The sequence below is a fragment of the Gossypium hirsutum genome, chromosome D05 (genome assembly GCF_007990345.1).
Source record: "Gossypium hirsutum isolate 1008001.06 chromosome D05, Gossypium_hirsutum_v2.1, whole genome shotgun sequence".
Lineage (NCBI taxonomy): Eukaryota > Viridiplantae > Streptophyta > Magnoliopsida > Malvales > Malvaceae > Gossypium > Gossypium hirsutum.
This window is the reverse complement of record NC_053441.1, coordinates 19,904,924-19,922,023: the sequence shown is the minus strand read 5'-3', so window position 1 is coordinate 19,922,023 and position 17,100 is coordinate 19,904,924. Positions and strand designations below refer to the sequence as shown.

At 35.7% G+C, this 17,100-nt stretch overlaps 1 pseudogene; it reads right to left on the bottom strand.

Moving 5' to 3' along the window:
• Nucleotides 1–2,609: 2,609 nt before the first annotated feature.
• Nucleotides 2,610–17,016, bottom strand: LOC107902600 (alpha-glucan water dikinase 2-like; annotated as a pseudogene).
• Between the last annotated feature and the right edge of the window lie 84 nt (nt 17,017–17,100).

The following is a 17,100-nucleotide window of genomic DNA, read 5'->3' as shown; positions in this document are numbered from 1 at the left end:
AATAATGCCTATTATAAAAAATAAATATATGAATATTATATTTTATTTAATAAGAGTAAATTCGTAAATTATCGTAACTTTTCTAAGATTTTATCAATTCTTTTAATGTATATTAAACGTTATAAAGTATTTTTTTTCGATAATTACATTCTAAAGAATCACATTTCATTAGACTCATAGTATGAAAAATTTTATCAAATATTTTCCTATCTTCTTTTTTATTGAGAGATTAAAATTAGCTGCTAATCTACAATATATATTTATTTTTGAAAGAAACTAAAATGTGGATTTAAACTTTAAATTTTAATTTTCTTATAGAGAAGTAACAACTAGAGTAATTTCTTTTAAGGTTATATTCAAAATAATCTTAACTTTATCATTGAGTTTTAGTTGTATGAGTTAATATATAGCGAGGTATTCAAATTTGTATTAAATAAGTAAAACGAAAAAAGATATTAAGTAGATATAAATTGTCAAGTTCACATAATTCACTCTACATATTAACCTAAGTTGTATTAACCGAAGTAGATATAATTTTTAAAATTTAAAAAAATTAATTAAATACTAACATATCATCCACGTGGATGTCATACTAATAAAGTTAACTAACATTAATTTTTTATTATTTTTTGGTGATTTAAAAAATACAAAATTAATAATTAAAAAAGATGAATAATTAAATGAATAATTAAAATTAATTTTTTAAGTTAGTGGGAGAAAAGTGCCAACTATAAAAGCTATCGTGAAAATCCAAAATGGAGAAAAAAGGACCGTTCGAACTCAATTAATTATGAAAATGCCGTAAGTGATTTAACCATAGAAGGTGACATTGGCTAAGAACATTCACATCTAAACTCTACGCTTTAGCTATTGCTTGCACGCGCCACAAAAATGCCGTTCGAGGGCGACCCAAGCAAAGGAAGTTACACCTGTTGTGCGAAAAACAATCCTATGATTTTGGTTTATTGTTCTCAATATCTCAACAAATCCGGGGAAAATAAGTACCAAACATTTGAGATAGCCAAAGATTAACACTTCAAGAGACGACTTGAGAAATTGACCAAATCAGAGCTAAAACATGCGAATATTCTTTTCTTCGATGATGACTTTCTTCTCTCTTTTTGTTTATTCGTTGATTGGTTGGACTGTTTTTAATATAGCTGAAAGTGGACTGCAAAGTAAACAGTCCCATCCACATGGAAAGTAGTAAATATTCAAGCAAAAGTGACTTACCAATATATACACCCACGACTTTTTTACCACAGTTCGTGGAATGTTTTCTTGACATGATTTGACAAGAAAGAAAGTGAAAGCTCCTAAAATTTCTTTGTATTTGTATAATTTATATCATAAATTTTGATATTAGTATCATATTTGTTTTCTTTAGTTGTATTTTTTTGTTGTATCGTGACTAATATGTCATTTCTATTTTTAGGATGAAAATGGAAAGATTTCTATATACTATACATGGTTTTGCTTATATATTTTCAAACAAACGTATTGTATTTTAAATTTTTTTATCGTATCGTGTTTGATGGTATCGAGTTTTTCATTAATATAGCAATCACGAGTGAAATTATCAATTTTATTTTAATGACAAGATGAAATAAAAAAATTTAAGAGTCAAAGCTAGAAAATTTGGGTTAAAATGACTTAAAATTGAATTAATAATTTTTGGAAGAGGAAAAAAAAGCTGTGTTTACTTAATGACTAAAAAGAATTAAATTGAATTATTGATTTTATCAGAGGCTAACAAAAGATATTATACCATCAAGCTAAGAAATATAGGGACATAATAAAATTAGTCCCTCTACTATTCAATGGACCAATTTAGTTAATGTATTGTTAAAAATAATTAAAAAAGACCAAATTGGAATAGAGTTAACATTTACGGTTTAAAAATAATATTTTTAAAATTTTTATGGTTCAATAAATAAAATCATTTTGTTTAGAATTGAATTGCAATTGAAAACAAAAATCTCAAGACATTTTTTATAATGTTAACTTTGTTACAATTTGAACTTATTTAATTATTTTTAATAATATAGGGACTAATTTGATCTAGTCCCTATAATACAAGGACCTTCTAGGTACTTTAACCCCTATATTTCTGTACTGATAAAAATGGAAAATTTCAATGCATTTAGAAGTTGTTGAACAAATCAAGGAGCAAGTAGTGATATCCTTGTTTGTGTTAGAATTGAGTGACTTGAACCATTATTAAAATTAAATACTCTGCTAAAAATAAAATGAATATAGAACTACACTTCTTTTATTTTATTTTAGAATAATGTTTTTCAACCTTATTACACTTTATCTATTTGATATTGATTAAAATAAATTGTTTCATCCTTACCTTACTCATTCTATTAGAATATGCTTTTACAAGCCTATAAATAGGCATAGTCTATAGCTCTTGTAATCATTCGAATTCGGCATACTAAATTATCTTCTTGCTTTTCCTGAAAGGGTTTTCACGTAAAAATCTGTTTGTTCTTTATTTTTCTTTGAGATACATTGTCATTATTGACGTTCAATTTTTCACAATTTAATTACATTTCATGACATTAAAATTGGATATTCTAAAGTTCAATGTCTATAACAGAAGCTGAAGGAATTTACATATATATATTTGTTCAAATGCCAAGGAACATATCAGACTTGTGGTCTTGCCTGAACAACATATATCATCCCATCTTTCACTACTCCTTCAATATCCTGTGGACATCCATACAGGGTTTCTATAATTTTCCCTGCCTCTGCAACTTTTGACAAGATTGAGGTCTGGAATGCTTTGTTAACCATCATTGGATCATTGGAATAATCCAAAACCATGCTTTCTTCTTCATCCATAAGTACACTGAAAATATTCAAGAAATGCAGATCAAGAGTTCTTTTTCTACTTCTAAATGAAGATATATACCAAAACTAAACCTTGATGAGCTACTAATCAATAATATAGCATCTTGCTGTTGATCAGCCATTTGGATAACATGGTTGGATTTTTTTGAATTGTTCGGCATAAGAAGGTGACTCTTTAGCATTGATCATGAACCACTTGTAATCCTATTATTGTTTGGAAAATGCTGTCCAAAATTTAAGATTTCAGAATCAAACCTGTCATAAAGCCCAGCTCCTGCGTATCCCCCGAGATCTTCACCATTTGAGTCGGAACGAAAGATGATAGTTGGCTTACAGTAGAGCCCTATTTTCTTGCTTGCATAACAAGTAACCTGGGAGTTCATTACAATTTTTCTTTGACTTTAGCATTCTGAGATTCTGATTTAGGAACTTAGAAACAAAAGTGAATTTTGCATATCAATCAGGTACGTTTATCCAGAACTAAGTGATTGACTAGCGGTGGATGGGAAAAAAAAACTGCCTTACAATAGGAGATTTTAGGTTGTTCTTTTTCGCAATGAAGCTCATAGCGCGTCCGGGATATGCACCCACCAATGTCTCTCCCAAGCCTTTCACAATCTATTTTAAACCCAAGAAGATAGATGAAACATGTTTCTTAGACCATAAATTCATATAAAATCAAAAGAGAGAGGCTTACCTCTGCATATATTTCTGAGGTGTCCCCTGATAATGGGTTTTTTGTATGAATAACAAAAGCATAATCGCCTCAAATGACTTCTTGAATCAGTACTGCCATGCGAAGATCCTCATGATTAAGTTTAGCTTTCTTACAACTAATATATGCTCTTTCATTCCACTTGGAAGCCCAAACCTGAATATGGTGGGAAAAGGTGACTCGTTGAAAGGAAGCATATGATTAATGCATTATATGCCAATAGAAAAGTCCCAACCTTCTTTATTGCTTGCCAAGCTCGGTTCCATTGGTCATCACCCCCTTTATCAGGCCATGGCATTCTAGCACTTTTCATTTTGCTCGTAAGTTCTGTGGTCTACCACAAAGTTCAAAAACGGAAAACTATCAGTTTGAAATATTAGTAAATACGACATCAATCTTGCTATATATATAATATACATAAACATCTGAAAGTTTTTTGGAGATGGCTTCAATTTTAGGATTGCTATAAAAGCAACTATAATGTAAGATCTGTTTGACAGCACCATGCTATAACACCGTTAAATCCCCAATGGCTTACCAAAGACACAGGAACACTCATTTGTAGAATAGCTCCTTTTATTTCTTGAAGTTTGGAGACATTGCCACCATTTACTAATTTACGAAGAAACATAATCTTGGTCGATATATCCTGAAATACATGAAGTGTAGATAAGAGAAAGTGATAATAACTTGCATGTTCATCTGAAACACAGATTATAGAACCTCGGAATATAATTAACAAAAAAATTGAAAAAACGAGTGCTTTTAGAGAAGTAAAAGCTTAACTAATAAACTGTACCTTATTAACATCTAGTGATAGCACAGTCTCAAATGCCCCAAATGGTATTGCAACTGACATTGGGATCCTGATCCATGATGGCACCCTTCCTCTTAAAAATTTTATATTACAAGATTTGGCGCCAACCTGAATCAAAGATCATTGGTTTGGCTCAAATATATTCTGCGAACCAGTCATTCATTCTATCCAGAATAATAAACTGAACGAGCTTACTGTTTCAGTGGTGAATTCTTCGAGTGAAAGAGCATATCTCCCACAGAAGATCTTTCTTTTAAGGGTTCACTCGTCGAGAAATTGAGGGAACAAGGGAACTTAGAGGTAAGATAGAACCACCGATGTCACTGCAAGTGAGCAAAAAACAGATCATTAGAATACGGGTGAAGAGGTCTGCAAGATCACTGATCAAACAGTTATATAACAGCGTGCCTGACTATCAAATTTGAGGACTTCAGTTGTATAGATACCGCACGTCCTTCCTTTGACTTGAGATTCCTGAAAGTATTTTGATCAAAGCATGTGGCGAAGCATATCTGCGCCATGATGCAGCAAGTAAATTTAATATGTTGACTTTCTCAACCTAAGCACTGCGGGTAGGTTTGAACTTTTCATATAAGGTGAAAATATCCACTCTTTGTTGAAAATGACTTTAAATTCTGATAAGCTATCCGAAGGACACATGCCTTGCTATTTCTTGCTCTAATAGAGACATGAGACAGGACATCTGGCGTATCAGATGTCAAAACTGCAACAACTCCGTCTGGAATCTCCTCCTCTCCTGTTACTCTACTCGCAATAATAATTGTTGGCTTTCGGTAAACTTTGTTCTGAACAGTAATAAGCTCGTTCACTGAATATACAAATCCACTAACTTCAACTGGACTGATAACCTGCCAACTGTTGGAACACAAATCTCAGAAAATATTTGACAGCCAACACCATAGACTGCCATAAAAAAGGAGACCATAAAATAGAAAGCAATCTCTCATTAATTGAAAAAAGAAAATACAAGCTGAAACGAAACATATAACCTCAGTTCGAAAGTAAGCATATCACAACCTGGCTTGGACCAACTACATGCTATTCGCAAACTCTTCGGTTTCATTTAAAACTTACCATCCTAAATTTGCAACTTTTCTAAGAACGGGGTCAAAACGAGTAATGAGCATAGAAAGAACAGCTGCAGATCCTGCTCTTATTAATTCTTCGGAAAAAGTATCAATCTGATAGCAGAACAAACAAAAATAACTAGTAAACTGGTCTGCGACTGAGAAATAAATAATACTCAACCTTGATTACTAAATATGTTCAACGTTAATCATGTACCCGTTGTTTTCCCAATGCCAAGCAATTTCCCAAGATATTCAGCACTAGGCTGGATCTTAATCTGGAGATCAACAGCCCTGTCAGAAAGTATTATTTGCAGTCGATCAAGAATAGCCTTTGTTTGTAATGCCCACTGGGCATCACCGGATTTGTGTGATTCAGAGGCACGATACCAGTCCTATGAAGGTCAAAAGAAACAACAATTTCTGACGACTATTATAAGCATCAAGTATTACTTAATCATCACTTGAGAAATTATGGAAGGTTATTGTTGTAGGCGAGTAAATAAGAATGCTGTTATCCAAAACTCGATGCCTCAAAATGGAGAAAGGTTAATTTCAATAAAGCTCAACAGATAATATACCTTAGTACAGTAAATGAGATCTTCATTCTTGACTGTGGACAGGCACAAACTTTCAAGCACCAAGGAAATGAAGAACATGATTTCCTGACTCATAAATTTGACAAAAGAAAAAAAAAAAGCTTGAATAGATTGGTTGCCTTCAAGGTAATTTATTTCCCGGTTTGCAAATATTAGGACTTACTGGCGGGTTTGCAAAGTTAAGATCTTTAAGTCCCCTTTCCATGGTTGTTCTAACAGCTGAAGCCAAAGCGAGATCAAGGAATAGCAGCTCTTTAGCCAATCTATGAGGTGTTAGCAGAAGAGGGCGGATCTCAATGCGAGATTCCAGTAATTTCTGCAATGGAAAAAAGAACAACAAATCAATCGCAGAAAATGTAGCTTAGAAGTTGGATAAAACAAGCTCCACCTTATTTCAAGTACCTCCATTAAAGGGCCAATGCGTTCATCACCAATATGAGTTTTGACAAAGTTTAGGCAGTCCTGGAATTTGACAACAACAATGAAAAAAGTCATTCCTTTCTAATTTTTTTTTGGGTGAGAAATGAGAATATTTTTCAAGAAAAAACTGACATAATACAAAATACTATGATTGTCCATAAACAGATTTATGATCCATAAGAGAATGCTGATTTACTTAGTTACCTGAAGCTTTAGTGATAAGGCACTGTAAAAACACTCAGAGGAAAAATTCTGTTATATTGCTACTGCTTTAGTTTACAGCTTTATAAAGAGAAAAATAATCATTTTAAAGGAAATAAATCCTAATCCCTAAGAATCAGTAATTGATATCCTAATTTCCTAAGAATCAGTAACTGAGATTAGTTTTTATTTACAAGAGATCACAACAGATTTCTATCCTTAATTATAGGGATTCCAATACCATCAGATTTCTATCCTTAATTATAGGGATTCCAACACTCCCCCTCAAGTTGGAGTGTAGATGTTAATCAAACCCAGCTTGCTACTAAGTTCTTCAAACATGTTTCTGTTTAAACTTTTGGTTAACATGTCTGCAACTTGTTGTCTAGTAGGTAGGTAGATGATGCATACTTCTCCTGAGTGTACTTTTTCTTTTATAAAGTGACGATCTATTTCCACATGTTTGGTCCGATCATGATGCACAGGATTATGTGCTATGCTGACAGCAGCCTGGTTGTCACAGTACATCTTCATAGGTCTGGTAAAAGGCACTTTTAGTTCTCCCATAAGTCTTTGTATCCAAACTCCTTCGCATATACCATGAGATAGTGCTCGATACTCTGCCTCTGCACTGCTGCGTGCTACCACAGATTGTTTTTTGCTCCTCCACGTCACGAGATTACCCCAAACATAACTACAATAGCCGCTTGTAGAGCGTCTATCATTAACAGAACCTGCCTAGTCTGCATCAGTGTAGACTTCCACGCTTCGGTTGATAGTCTTCTTGAAGTACAGGCCTTTACCAGGAGTTCCTTTTAGGTATCTTAGTATTCTATATGCAGCTTCCAGGTGCTTCTCCCTCGGGGCATGCATATACTGGCTAATAACACTCACACTGAAGGCTATGTCTGGACGGGTGTGAGAGAGGTAGATGAGCCTTCCTACTAGACGTTGATATCTCCCCCTGTCGATTTCTTCTCCATCCTCATTAGTTCCCAATTTGAGGTTAAACTCCATAGGAGTTTCGGCTGGTTTGCTACCCATCAAACCAACTTCCGACAATAGATCAAGAACATATTTCCTTTGGGAAATGAAGATACCTTTTTTCGACCTTGCTACCTCCATACCAAGAAAATATTTAAGACTCCCGAAGTCTTTAAGTTCAAACTCTGTACCAAGAAATTCTTTCAATCTCAAAATTTCGCTCGAGTCATTTCCTGTTATTATTATATCGTCAACATAAACGATAAGGATGCAACATTTACCCTCTTCCGAGTGCTTGTAGAACATGGTGTGGTCTGCCTGTCCTTGAATGTAATTTCTGCTAGTCATAGCTTTTGCAAATCGGCTGAACCACGCTCGTGGAGATTGTTTCAGCCCATACAAGGACTTCTTCAACTTACACACTTGGTCCTTGTTTTCTTCAAACCCTGGTGGGAAATCCATATACACCTCCTCATTTAATTCCCCGTTGAGAAAAGCATTTTTTACATCCAATTGAGTCAAGTGACAATCAAGGTTGGCAGCAAGAGATAGCAGGACCCGAACGGTGTTTAGCTTGGCAACCGGTGCAAACGTCTCGTTGTAGTCGAGACCATAAGTTTGGGTGAATCTCTTAGCCACAAGTCGAGCTTTGTATCGGTCAATACGGCCATCGGGTTTAAATTTTGTAGTGAAAATCCATTTGCACCCTACGGTTTTTTTCCCTTTAGGCAGATCCGAGACTTCCCATGTTTCATTGTTTTTGAGGGCCTTCATTTCTTCCATCACGGCTTGTCTCCACTCAGCTGATTCAAGAGCCTCTTCTATATTTTTTGGAATTTTTACAGAATCAACATTAGTCACAAAAGCTTTGTAAGACTTAGATAAATTTCCATAAGATACAAACCGAGAAATAGGATGTTGAGTGCAGCTCCTTGTACCTTTTTGAACTGCAATTGGAAGATAGATGGATGGTGACGGAGGTGGGACTTCTGCTTCAGAACAGTCCTCGGTTGGAGATGTAATTGGCACTGCTGTATCAGTTTCAGGAGAACGATTCCGTCGGGAGTAAACCTGTATTTGCTGTTTTCCTTGACCAAGTGGCTGTTGTACTTCGGTGGAGGTATTGTCATTGGGAAGGACGGTGTTAAATTCTTGCTGTATAGGGGAAACAACTAAATTTGGGATAGTAGTAGTAGGATCAGGCGGTATAATGAGGAGAGTATTAAGGGTCTCATCTTCATTAAAAATCTCCCCCTGAAGATGAGATGCTGCAAAGTATGGTTCATTTTCAAAGAAGGTAACATCTCGAGAGACAAACATTCGGCGCAATGTTGGTGAGTAACACTTATAGCCTTTTTGTGTAAGGAATATCCAATGAAGATACAGGTGTGGGCTCGAGGATCAAGTTTGGATTGATTTGGTTGATGGTTATGGACAAAAGCTTTACAGCCGAATATTTTGGCTGGAAGATTAGGGACATGAAATAGAGGGAAGGCATTTAAAAGAGTATTTAGAGGTGTTTGGAAATTGAGGATCTTTGATGGCATTCGGTTTATGAGATAGCAGGCAGTAAGGACAGCTTCTCCCCACAAGTATTTTGGAACATTCATAGTGAACATTATGGCTCGAGCCACATCAAGAAGATGACGATTTTTCCTCTCAGAGATCCCGTTTTGTTGAGGAGTGTCAAGACAAGAGCTTTGGTGTATAATGCCTTGGTCAGAAAGGTATGGACTTAAGACAGAGTTGAAGTATTCTCTCCCATTGTCAGTACGGAGGGTATGTATGGTAGAGTTGAATTGGGTTCGAACCATTGAGTGAAAATTTTGGAATACTTTGGGTGTTTCAGATTTTTCTTTGAGTAGATAGACCCAACAGACCCTAGTATGATCATCAATGAATGTTATAAACCATCTAGCCCCTGTAATATTTTTCACTCGGCTGGCTCCCCATAGGTCACTATGGATTAACGAAAAAGGTTGGGACTGAATATGTGGTTTTAATGGGTATGGCACACGGGTATGTTTAGATAATTGGCAAATTTCACACTTCAAGGAATTAATACTTTTATTTCGAAATAACAGCGGAAGATGTTTTTTCAAATACACAAAGTTTGGATGTCCTAACCTACGGTGCCATAACATAATAGTGTCCTCTTTTGCAGTGGATAGAGCCAATCCCCCTTGTGTACTGTTTTTATTCCAAATATATAGTCCATCATCAACTTTAGCAGTGCCAATCATCCTCCCCGATTTCTGTTCCTGTATCACACAACCAATTGCAGAAAATTCAGCAAGAACTTTTTCATCCTTAGTAAGTTTACTAATTGAAAGTAAATTACAGGACAAGTTTAGAACATGTAGGACTTTATCGAGAGAAAAATTCTCTGTCATTTGTACTTCTCCTATTCCAGCCACAGGTGAGTAAGAACCGTCAGCTATGCGGATTCGGGATTTGTTATGACAAGGAGTGTAGGTGTGAAACAACGTGGAGTCACCTGTCATGTGATCAGAGGCGCCCGAATCGAGTATCCAAGGAGATTGATTATTAGATTCAAAAGCAATGTTGAGGGCAGTACCTTGAGTTGCTAGAGATCCATGAGTAGTGGGAGTACCAAGTATCTTATGGAGAGTCTCAAGCTGTGTTTTGGTTAAGCGAACATCAAGAACATCATCAGCAGTAGTGGAGGATAACATGGCAGTCTTATTATCCTTCTGTTTTTTTTCAGGATAGCCATGGAGTTTGAAGCATTTTTCTTTTGTATGACCAACACGATTGCAGTGACTACACCATGGTCTTGTTGATCCAGAATCATTTCCAGCACGTTTTTGTGGCTGTGGACCTTTGGAGATGAGAGCAGAGGTTTCAGTAGGACGATTAGAAATTGGAGTCATAGGTTTAGGTTCCTTTGAATCTCCCATCATGACAAGACGACGCTTTTCTTCTCTTCTAACTTCTGCAAATGCTTCACCGATCGTTGGAAGAGGTGATCTACCCAGAATTCGGCCACGGACCTCATCTAACTCACGGTTCAGTCCTGCTAAAAACTCATAAAGACGTTCATTGTTGAGATGGACCATAAACCTGTTGTGTTCTAAGCCTTCACCCCAATCTGCCTCATAATACATATCCAGTTCTTGCCACAAAATTTTCAAATTGTTATAGTAGTGAGTTACCTCGAGTGTTCCTTGTCGGATGTCCTTTAACTTAAGCTTGATTTCAAATACTTGGGAGGCGTTTCCAAGATCTGAGTAGTTTTCTTTGATTGCATCCCACATGTCTTTTGCAGTTTTGAAAAAAAGATAGGTGCGGCTTATATGGCCTTCCATCGAATTGATTAGCCAAGCCATTACAATTGAATTGTTGAGTTCCCAAGTGGCATAAGTAGGATCAGCCATGGTTGGTCATGGGATTTCTCCATTGATGTACCCTAATTTGCCACGACCACGAATCACCATAAGAACCGATTGAGACCATTGCAAGAAGTTCTTCCCATTTAGCCGATGATTGGTGATTATAAGGGAGGAATTTTTAGTAAGGGAATTTAGAGAAAAAAATAGGATCGAATGAATCCTATAGCCCTGATGCCATGTAAAAACACTCAGAGGAAAAATTCTGTTATATTGCTACTGCTTTAGTTTACAGCTTTATAAAGAGAAAAATAATCATTTTAAAGGAAATAAATCCTAATCCCTAAGAATCAGTAATTGATATCCTAATTTCCTAAGAATCAGTAACTGAGATTAGTTTCTATTTACAAGAGATCACAACAGATTTCTATCCTTAATTATAGGGATTCCAATACATCAGATTTCTATCCTTAATTATAGGGATTCCAACAGGCACCATACACATTAACTCTATCTGCTGTTGCAAAACCTTGATTCTGAGCACCAGTAAGAAGATCAAGATTTGATTTAGTGAAAACTCAAAATTAGTAGTTAAGGTAATGGAAAAAGCACAACTTGAAAGAACTGATTGTCTGGTATTGCTGCAACTAACGTTTAACGAGGGAGCCAAACAACTATCAATTGCAGATTCAAGTTCTACACCTGAATGAACAGCCTGTCACATGTTATCGCAAACAGTAAGAACTTTTGAACAATAAATCCAGTTTATGACATATCTTAGAGAAAGAGAGAGAGAGTAAATTTAATGCAGCATATAACTAAATTAACATCAAAATAATAAAAAGGACTAAACTAAAGAGGAATGTTACAACAGAAAGACTGCAGTTATTATTGACTTAAAAGATACCGTATGGTCTATCTTGTTACTTAGGTCATACAAATAAATAGTGATCAATGAAGGATAAATTCAAAAGACATTGCGGGAACATGGTAATTTGTTTGATCTCTTCGAAGATACTCAGAACTCTGTAAATTTGATCAGATCGAGGGTGATCAATGAAATATAAACTCAAAAAAGGGAAATTTTCACCAAAATATTACTTTGTCAAAACAGGATTGATACCTTCAACGTCTTCAAGTACATAGTGAGGTCACGAATAAGACCTTCTTTAGCTTCCATCCTGAAACAAGGCTCTGACACAATCGGACGGTCATAACTTGCAAGTTTTTCCTTTGTGAGACCATGGGCATGCAATGTTTTCCAATAAACATCAAGTTTAAAACCAGCTCTCAAATAGTTTAATAGTGCCTGTTACAAAAGAACACAACATTCCATTAACAGAACCTATATCTATGTAAAACAAATTTAGCCAATCAAAAGTAATAGACTGACTTAGCTAGTGTGACATGTATCTATGAAAGATCACTCCATTTCTTCAATTGATTTACCTCATCTGACCTAGTAGCAGTTGCTTGATATTTAATCACATACCTCACAAATAACCACATCATCTGGGCTACTATTATTGTGCAATTTTTGGTGCCATTCCTCCATCATGCCCCCTTCGCAATCATTATTTCTCTAATGAACAAGCAAGAGAATTAGTTTTGTAAAAATGATGCAGCAGAGTCCATCTCTATAGGACATAATTTATATATACCTGAACCATTAGTATTTCATCACGAATTCTCTGCCCAACATCACCTTGACCTCCACGGCCAACAAATGACACTATTAGCCTCACAATTTCTCTGTCATTTGGCTGGTTCAAATATATTCTTTGCAGTAAATTGGTGAATCTGTCCTGAGCTTCACTAATTTCGCTGCAGACATAGCAGTGAATGTCAGCTTAATAGGCTAATATTACTTGCATATGCTGCAGATAAATATATTTGATACATCTCTGGATCAACTTTTCACATTTAAATTTGTATAACAATAAATTCATAGATTTGAGTTTTTGAAAAAAGAATGCAATTTTTACCGAGGTTTCACATTGTAGTTCTTGTTCCATGTAAGATGTCTGCATCTCATAAGCCTCATCCAGACTAATATACCAACAAGCCCTAATTCTCCTTCAGCTTTACAGCGTTCTGTCAACTCCGTTGCAATATTGAACCTTTGAAAAAGTTGAGCATGTAATCAAAGCCATTTTAGTGACAAAACCAAGGTAAAGAGACATATTAGATAGATCCTAAAATCTCAAATGTTATAAGAAAGCAGAGACATGGTCCCAGTGTTTCCAAATTGATATTACTTGTAAAAGATAGATATGTTTAGATTCTTTTATAACGTGCTTTGGCTCATATCTTATTTACCTATGCATTAAGGATCTCTCAGCCTCCTTTTCTCTTTGGGATATTTCATCAAGCAACCATTTGACAATTCCATTACTGTATCCGTTAACCTGCAAAAAAGGGCCTCCTAAGTTCACTGATGACTAACATGAGACAACTCAACCAAGGAGCATAATAATTCCCCTGATTTTTCAGTGTGAATGTGTAACTATTTTATCAGAGTTAAAAACAAAGTCACAAAAATAAGCATCTCTTAACTCCATTTTTATCCTTAACAAAATAGTCAAATCCATAAATTTTACTTCATTTCTTCCAACAAATTAGATAAAGATTCTGTTCAAATGCAGTCGGCCTCCAATAATAGTTTTTGTAGCAATTGTCAACTGCTCATCGTTTAAGTTTCATTTCCATATAAATAAAATATTTATGAATAACATCATCAGACCATAAGATCACACAGTTTAAGGTATCCTTCCACCAGATGCTTTAAAGGATGAAATCATTTTCAGTGGCATCTTCGGTAATGAAACATGTCAAGTGGAAATATACACCAGTAAATAGTAACAGCTCCTTGACAATTTTTTCTTGTATCATTTTACTGGTTTCATGAGAAAACAAAACCCTGAAATTGAGCAAACTAATTTAATAAATGGGGGAAATTAAGCATATTAGCCTTACTCCAATAGTTTTGCTTCATTGAAGACCAGAAAACTATTTTGATGTGAAAAAACCTTCTCAGAGTGCATAGGCAGTTTGTATATCCATACATCAATTGCAAAAGCAAGGTACCTTGTACAGTATAATAATGTTACCTTTCGAATTGGCAGCACACGTTGTAGGGCTACAAAGAAGTTACCCCCATTGTTTTTAATCCAAGACCCGCCGCACCATATTACAAATTGAGTACCGACAAAATTCCTCTTCTGCAAATTAACATCTACCAACTTTTTTTCCAGGAGCAGGTGGGTTAATCAATTGAACATGTTAGTAAGCACAAGAACTCATGAAAGCTGCTTTGAGTAAATTACCTGGAAGGGTCTTCCCCCTACTGTTTTTTCTGTAAAATAAGTCTGACATGCTTCGACAACCATTTTTGACTTTTCAGGCAACATATCTGATGGAGGAGCCTGAAAAATTAGAGATGAAAGCAGGCAGTGAGTTGAAGTAAGATTTGCAAGCATTCCATAGGTGGAAAATTTCAGTGTCAGTGCACACGATGAGCATGTATTCCCTACTAAATGAAGGACCAAGTATCTCACCAGCCATTCACCAGCTGATGACTTTGACACTCCCCAGTGAAGAATTGCAGTGCCTCTGACGTTCAAAGCAACAAATATGTGATAATCACCACTTAAAACTTTAGAGAGGACCTGAAAAAAAAAAAGAACTTGTTCCAGAGATGTTGGAAGTCGGTCTTCTGTAGATATGTAATAGGTAATAAATTCAACAATTAATAGCTAAAAGAACATGAGCTGACTGACTGATCGGGAAAACTAAGTCCCTCACGGAATTAAATAAGTGGAAGAAGCTGACACAACCCTATCACCATGTTTACTTTCATGCAACAAATAAAATATTGCAGGAAACTAACCACTATTTCGTAGATGCCAACAATATAATTTTGCTTTGAGACCACGTTATTTCCTCCAGCTGATTTCTCCACAAGATCCATCAAAGCCAAAGAAGACTGACCAGCCTTCGTCTCGTTTGGCCCCTTAGACTGCCTTTGCAACCACTATTCAACATCATGTCTTCTAAGGTAAGATGATGGTGTTACAGGCCTAGATGGCTGTACATCATCCTGGGCTTTTATTTTTGTTCTTGCATTCATGTAGCTGCTCTGTAACTCGTTCAAGGATATTCCTTTGCGCAGCTGATTTTGCAGCTCTGTTAAAGCATCCGCATAATCTTGCTACAATGCACACAATGATATATATGAGTACCTAGACCGGGAACACTCAATACTGATTGTTATAGAAATAGCACCCAACTCAAGTACAAGCTACATTATTATCAAGCATTGGCCTTATAAGCTAAACAGCAAATAGCTGAGAGCGCAAAGGAGGAAAAGAACCATCATGATCTACAAATGAGAAAGGAAATGATAGTACTTGCATGAAGTGAGAAAATTTCCAAACACAAGGTATTGGTCGCAGAAATATCTTCAGATAGTAAAAATGGTTTCAAGTTATGGTCTGAACTCTGAATGTAACATAAAGAGTGGAGAGTATCTGGAAAATCAGAACACGCATGATAACGCATATACTAGTTTCGATAACTTAATGATGTTTATGAATTTCCTCAAACTGATTTTCACTAGCTTGCAAAGAAAAGGGAAGTTAGATGGCAACAAGCATATGAAGAATAGAACTGTTAGGCTTGAACAAATGAAAAGCAATGCATAAATTTAAAAGGAGACTGAGAAGATAATTCATCTTTTTGCACCATAACACACCTTTTGCTGTTCTGGCGAGCTTTGGGGTCTACCTCTACTTTCCCAGATTAGATATGCCTTCCGATCTATTAGCTCTTTCGGTATAGATGGAAGCGGATTACTTGCATCATATTCCGGAACCTCAACTCTGAAATTCCCGTGATTTAGTTTCAACCTGGGAAGGAAAATATATAATTTCAAACACCTCAAAAGCCTAGCCAAAAAAAACAAAAAAAAGGGATGGCCCAAAGGGGAAAAAACAACAACCATCGGTCTTGACTTCCATCCTTCAACAAAAATTCAATAGCATGTATCTTGGGGTCTCTCAACTCAATAGTTACTACATACATGTCTCCATTCTGCAGTTTAAGACCGATTTCACCAAGTTAAAATTATTTAAAATCACAAACGAAATCTTTTTTCTGACCGACAACAGTAAAATCCAAATAAACCATGAAGCACAAAATAAAAAAAGGAAATACACCTTCACAAATGGTGTCTGCAGTGCACCTTGCTTGTAAGTTTTTGCCCCTGATGAGTCTTCACCACTGGGGATATACCAGTTCCTGTAGAAGGATATAATAATCTCAAGAGTCAAGAGATTGTTTGATGTGCAAAGAAACCATGTAATATATAATTCATATTCATGAGAAGTTTTCAGTGCAGGCTTGACCGGTTCCCAAGGTAAAGAAAACCCCAGTGAAGAATCCAAGTTCTTGTGCAGTTTTTAAGCTGAAATTCAACTCTTGCATTGCGCTTATTTGAACATCCAGAGACATTAATCTGCATAAAAGGCAAAGGATGAAAAGAAAAATTATTGTAGAACATTAATCTACAACAATAATAAAACCCATGCAGAATCAAAAGTCAAAACCTGAAGTTGCATCCCATCAATGAGCTGAAAATGAAGAACACGAGGAACCTGTACACTACCGGAGGCCGCCATAATAATCAGTCACAGCAATGAAACTCAATGGGTTTGAAAGACCATATCTGATAGACAAGCAACCAATTTTATACACATTTAAACGCTTCTCTAAGCATAGTTACATAAAAGCTGGAGTATCTTTAAAAGCGAAAATCTGATGAATGAGATTCCTGAAGGGAATATTAAATTACCATCGCTAACAAAGCTTCGAAGATGATTCCATGGTCCATAGTTGATGTGAGCTGATGTCTACTTCAAAGCAATTCAATATCCATCTGACAATTGCCTTGCAGCATGGTATCAACCATGGCATATAAGCATGCATATGTGATGCATCTAAAGGCATCTTTAATTAAACCCCGCTGTATATATATTTATTAACAGCAGGTTTGAAAACCTTTCCG